At 39.4% G+C, this 6,751-nt stretch overlaps 1 pseudogene; it reads right to left on the reverse strand.

Moving 5' to 3' along the window:
• Nucleotides 1-2,157: 2,157 nt before the first annotated feature.
• LOC116894302 lies at nucleotides 2,158-2,756 on the reverse strand (annotated as a pseudogene).
• Nucleotides 2,757-6,751: the final 3,995 nt, after the last annotated feature.

Raw genomic sequence — 6,751 nt, forward strand, 5'->3', positions numbered from 1 at the left:
TTGGGATTATTAAATTTTCGTGATACCCATACTTTTTCACATAAAATCATATTTAACAAATTAATTTTTCAGCGATCAAAGCAACCACTGGTCTCTACACAAATCTATTTTTCTTATCCCTCCCTGTTTTAAAGAGCAAAAGTCTCTCTTGTACTTAGTAATTTTCCATCCACTGTTTCTTCACTATAAACAAAGTTTTAGCTATAAACAAAATCCCAGTAAGCTATGATGTCCTCGCATAAAACATCTCTGGGCAGATTTCAGAAGAATATTGTGTACTTTTTTAAAAATATAAGATACAAAGGCTCAAAGTAAATGAGACTACACATAATTGGAGACTAAACACATAATTTTGTGTGTATGTGTGTGTGTGTGTGTGTCTGTGTGTGTGTGTGTGTGTTTGTATCAAAAATAGAACAATACTTTAAGAAGAACTATGTGGTAATTATGTAGTAACAAATATCTTCTGTAAAATTTTGTCTCTCAATTTTTTGTTAGACACATAATGGTAGAAATAGAACAGGATGCTAGAACTAAAAGCAAAAAATTGTTTCAGACATCCCTAATGTACTTAAGGAATAATATCTAAATTGATTTTTTTTAAAAAAAATACCTTTCACACCAATAGAGAAAATGCAAATATATTCTTTGATTAAAAAAAGCCAAAGTGACATATTAGACAGCTTTTGCAATCAGAGAATTAATGCTAAACTTTTTGTTTCCTTATGTATGAAAGCAGAACTTCTGTAGGACAGGCATGTAAAAGTATACTTAAAGAATGCAACCCTAGTACAAAAGAAGAATCTTTAAAAACCCATATTACTGTAAATTCATTATATAAAAAATCAACTTCTAAACATGGAAGTGAAACAACAAAACATCATTAGGTCCACAGAGACTGAGACTGGTCACCATCTACAAAAGGAAAAGCAGGCTAGAGTTGTAAATGTTTTTCAGCTTGAGGAAATTGTATGCCGAGATGAACATTGTGCCATGTTATTTTCTGATGCTTCCTCTCCAGCCAAGGCGGGGGGTACTGAAAAAGAAAGTATACACTCGGTTACTCATCTTAAATGTTGGTTGTCAATATTCTGTGTAAATAAACACCTTTCCAGTTTTCCTGTGTTCTAAATTCATGCCTCAAACTCATCTAGGAGTTAGATTCTAAAATAACTTTAACAGCTACAGATAATATGTACCATAAAGAACCCTGTCAAGAAGTAGTCATGGGTAGAGGAATAATGTTGTATATAAAATATAACACCACAATTTTCAATGAAGCTTACTTGTTTTAATATTTTAAGTTTAGGACTTTGATAATTTCCATGACTTTAACAGTAGCAATGTTGGTACCACTTCAACGCTATTCTCTGCAAATTGGTGAAACACTGTGTCAAACAAGAAAAAGATTCAAGGGGTTGGGGATTTAGCTCAGTGGTAAAGCGCTTGCCTAGCAAGCACAAGGCCCTGGGTTCGGTCCCCAGCTCCGAAAAAAAAAGAAAAAAAAAAAGAAAGAAAAAAAGAAAAAGATTCAAAGTACCAGTGACACTCCTCCATTGCTGGTGGGAGTGTAATGTTTTTCATCACTGTTATTTATTTCCAGTTCTTCTTACTTCCTAACCAAGGAATAGTGGATAATGGTGTGTTCCAGCTTTCTGAATTGGAGCTGTGGTCCAGCAGGGCTGCAAGCTCAGAGAAGGGTGTTAGGGGACCGTACTGAAACGCTTCTCTTTCTTATGTGTCTGCTGACTTCTTTGAAGGGAAAGCAGGCGCTTCTGGCATCACCCCTAATTCCCTCATGTATTCTGGGGCTAGAAATAAGCTCATGTGAGCTTGCTGGAGGTAAATTCATTAAGTGAGTGCCCAGCACCGGCCTGAGTTCTCTACAGCAGTGCACAGGCGGCTGATAAAGAACCTGTTAATTCGCATTACTGGCAGCAGTTTAGCTCCACACAGGGCCTTCTCAGAGATGGAGGCTTTGCTCATATTCAGAAAAAACAAAAGGAGGAAGGAGGAGAGAGAAGCCGCAAGCATGGGCATGGCTGCTTCCTTTCCTCCACTGTGCCTTCTGTGTAGCAGCAGTCCCTCCACCCTACTGTCTACCCACTGTCAGCCTCTGTACTGACAGTCACCTTCCCAGGCCAATAGCTGGTGGCCTTACTTATTAGCTACAGTACAAAGCTGGTTCCAAATGCGACCCAGCCCATCTAACACCATGTCCAGCGTGGTTTTTTTTTGCTTAGCTCCATGGTCACAGCCGAGATAGGGGTTTTCTCTCCACACAGACTAGGGTGCTCCTGATCTTCACCTGGAGCAGGCAGGTTAGGACAGCCATGTGGCTGATGTTGTCAGAGGAGGTTTTGATGTCCACTCTCCAGTCCAGGTCCACTAGGCATGGCAGAGAGATCTGCATTGCTTGGGCTTCGGTTCTCTAAGTCAATATGTGCTCCAGGATGATTTTTTGTCAGCAGGTTTTTGAGGTTTTGGTGGAAATTTTCCTCAAAAGGAGACAGAATAGCCTCAGCAGAGGACAGGTCAGGGAAGGCCATCAGCCTAGTGAAGTGGTGCAGAGACTGGAGCACTTGTTCTGCTTCCTCCTGGGTCACAGACAAGCTGGAACATGTGTTATACAGGAGTGTTTCTGAGTGAAGGGCTGAACTGGAGAAGCTTTTTTGGCACAACTGTCTGAGCACATCTTTTGAGGAGGCCTTCAGAAGGCTCTGGAGTACGAAACGCTCCGATGTCAAGGCCTCCATCTTTCTGTATTCAGTTCGAGTGTAAACTTTTATATCACTTTGGAACTTAATTTGGCAGTTTTTCAGAAACCTGGGGATAGCTCTACCTCAAGAATCAGCTACATACCTAGTGATATGCCTAGACAATGCTCCAATGTTCCACAAAGACACATGCTCAACTCTGCTCATAGCAGCTTTATTCATACTAGCCAGAAACTAGAAATAACCTAGATGTTCCTCTGTTGGGCAGGCTGTTAAAGGTAGCCTGATTCCTGTTGAAGATAGGTCACATCCCCAGGGACCATAAGAGACAGTGGGAACATTCCCAGTCTCACAGGAGATCAGGCCCCTTTCATGTAGCTTCAGCCCCCACAACCCCAGGCAGAGAATTTTGAGACACATTAGTCACATAAGGCAATGCCCTAACCCCTCATCCACAGGTGAGGATGGGACCACAGTCATGTAGGCTCAAGACAGATCAGTCACATAGATGCAGGATCATACCCCCAAATAGGTAGATGAAGTATTCCCAAGCTCTCGGGCCAAAGCAATAGACATTACCTGCTGCCAGGCCCTGACCCATCCTGAAACTGAATTTAAGAATTCTATCCACAAGGATTAAAAGCTTGCAGGAATTGCTCCATAGTCTGAGAGCTTTCATAGGAGCTGTAACACTGTCAATCGGGGAAGAAATCTTTCTCCCAAAATTGCACCAGGAGCTCTGGTGAACCCCTTGCCTACTAGTCACTCCCCAGCTGCCTTAATTGGCCTGAGCAACTGAAGCTGCAGAGGCAGAAATGGAGGCAGAGCAGCACCAGCAGCAGGGCAGCAGAAGCTGTCTCCCCACCAAACTTGTCTCAGTTCTCTCCCCTTCCTCTGAACCTATGCACCTAGCTGGACCAGAGATCTCTGTGGAAAGTCTTAAGCATGAAGGCTAATATGCCTCAACTGAAGAATGGATAAAGAAAATGTGTAACATATACAAAATGGAATACCTATTAAAAACAAAGACATCATGAGTTTTGAAAGGCTAATGAATGGAATTTCAAAAATATCAGGCTGAGTGAGGTAACCAGTCCCAAATGGAAAGGTATTATAAGTGCATATTAGACATTAAATACTGATTACAAGTTATACTCCATAGACCCAAAGAAGCTAACCAAGAAGGAAGGCCCAAACAAGGAACCTTGAATCTCCCTTAGAAGGGCGGATAAAATAATCAGAGAAGACAAATTCAGGGAGGGAACTGAGAATCAAGTGAACGGGGAAGGGAATGGGGGTTCAGGATCAGATGTTGGAAAGGTCAGGAGAGATGCCTAGACGGCCATGAAAATGAATGGAAATCTGCAACTGCCAGGTAGGAGGAGATAGACATGGAATGAGTGAGGTGCCCAAGAATCAATGGGGATGACCTTGGCTGTGACTCACAACACTGATGAGACCAGGAAACGACCCCAGTGGAGCAATAGAGACACCAACAAACCTACAAAATTCACAACCCTAACTTTATCTGATCTAGAAGAAATGTAGGCACTGGGAAGGAAGCAAAGACATAGAGAAGGGCCAATCAATAATAGGGCCTACTTGTGAATAATCCCAGGGGCAAGCACCAATCACTAACACTATTAATTATACTCTGTAATGCTTGCAGAGAGGACCATGTCCTGTGAGAGGCTCCACCTGGCAGCAGTCTAAGACAAGTATGGTAGCCCAGAGCCAAATAATGGATGGAGCTTAGGGACTCTTATGGAAGTATAGTAGAAAGGATTTCAAGCACTGAGAGGATAAGAAATAAAAAGGAAGATGAAGAGGGTCAACTAATCTGTATCCTTGCTTCTCTTGGAGTCTGAACGAACAACTGAAAAACAAAAACAAAAACAAACAAACAAACAAACAAACAAAAAAAACAAAACAGGTGGACCTAGGCCTCACTGCACAAATGCAGCAGATGTGCACCTTGGTTGTCAGGTGGGTCCCAAACAACTGGATCCTGGGATAAATCCAAAGCTCTTTCCTGTGTGTAGGATATATCTTCTACTTGGACTGTCTTTTCTGCTCTCAGTGGGAGAGGAAGCACCTTTCTTTTCTGAGACTTGGATTGCCAGGGTGGCAGCATACCTATGCAGCCCCAACTTGCTCAAAGGAAGAGAGGAAGAATGGGTGAAAGACTGTGGGAATGGTGGTGACTAGGATGGGACAGTGGGCAGAATGTAAAGGGAGGAAGTAAAATATAAAATTAAATTTTAAGAAGTTAAAAATGATTTCACATATATATATATATGTATATATATACATATATATATATATATGCTCTAGTTGGAATAAATATATAAGTCAGGAAATGATAACATGGGTCTGTATTTCATGGGAAGGGAGTGTTTAAAAACAATGGTATAAATATTAAGGGAAACTAGTGACAAACTAAGTGTCTTAATTAGGGTTTTACTTCTGTGAACAGAAAATGTGACCAAGGCAACCCTTATAAGGATGACATTGAATTGGGACTGGCTTACAGCTTCATAGATTTTGTTGATTATCTTCAATGTAGGAGAATGGCATTGTCCAGACCAACATGGGACTGCAAGAATTGAGAGTTCCACCTCTATTCTGAAGGCAGCCATCAGAAGATTGTAACCCAGATAGCCAAGATGAGGGTGTTAAAGCCCACAACCACACTGATACACCTACTCCAACAAAGTTACATTATCTGATAGTGTCACTCCCTAAGCCAAGCATATACAAACACTCACACTGAATTAAATGGTGATGGTAGTGGAAGCTGAGGTTTGAGGAGTGAATATGAGGAAGGATATATATCCTAAAAGGTATTTTAAAAAAAGGTATATGGAAGCAAACCTCTGTAAGAGAGGCTTCACTGCACAAATATACATATAAACATTTTTCCAATAGGATTAACTTGTAATAAGAAAATGATTTCTCCACTGGACACTATAGCCTCATAAATACTTAATCCATGGCCAGTATTGGGTTGTCTGCTTGGAATTTACTTTTCAGACATTTCACTTACAGTCTAGCCCATTACAAATCTTCTTGGTTACCATACAGAATTTGAAAGTAAGACCTTATTGCTGAAGTCAACACATGGTTAAGTAAAAGAACAGAGATAAATTTATCTAGAATTTATTGACATATAATCTTGATTCTATTGTCTATCTTAGTGGATAGCTTTCTTAGTACCAGAATATATGAAGCAGGCTACTGAAGGAGAAATGTAATCATCACCTTTTTCAAGCTTGGTAATACTTCCTGCCAATGAACCTCAACTGATAAAATGATGAACTGCCTATCATGAGAATAACCAACATTTTTAATTGGAATTGTGTCACAAAATGAAATCTACAATCAGCATTGTTTTCAGGAGTAGGATCCTGCACCTAAAAAGGCATTCATACTACTTGCACACCTACCACTATTACTGTGCTGTCATTTTAATTTAAATCAACCATAATGTCTAATTATCATACCTATATTTAGTGTACCCATGAAAAATATTCAGAGACTAGAAAATCACACATACACATGTATAAATGAATATGCATAGTTTATTGTTTAAATGGGAAAGCAGTGATTATTGTTTAAATTATATAAGTTAATGTATGCAATTTTAGTATTTAGCATATGTAGGATTTTTCTGTGTAAAACTATGTGGAGTAATAATAATGATATACACGTTGTAGTTGATAGATTCATTAAACCTATGTGGATGACTCTTTCCATGGAATTATGATCATTAAATAATTAAAACAATACATGCAGAAGAAAATACCATTATGATATATATATATATATATATGATTTGTGAGCTTATGTAGGGGAAGGATAAGAGCAAAGGCAATGTGATTAATGGATCATGAATCCAAATTGCTAGCACCAATGTACTATGTAAATTCTATGTTGACCTTTTGTGAGCATTCCTTATAGAGCTCAAATTGTTGAAATGCAAAAGATAATGTAGAAAAAAAGTAATATTGGAATTAATCAATTTGTTGTACTGC

This window comes from Rattus rattus, chromosome 2 (assembly GCF_011064425.1).
Source record: "Rattus rattus isolate New Zealand chromosome 2, Rrattus_CSIRO_v1, whole genome shotgun sequence".
Classification (NCBI taxonomy): Eukaryota; Metazoa; Chordata; class Mammalia; order Rodentia; family Muridae; genus Rattus; species Rattus rattus.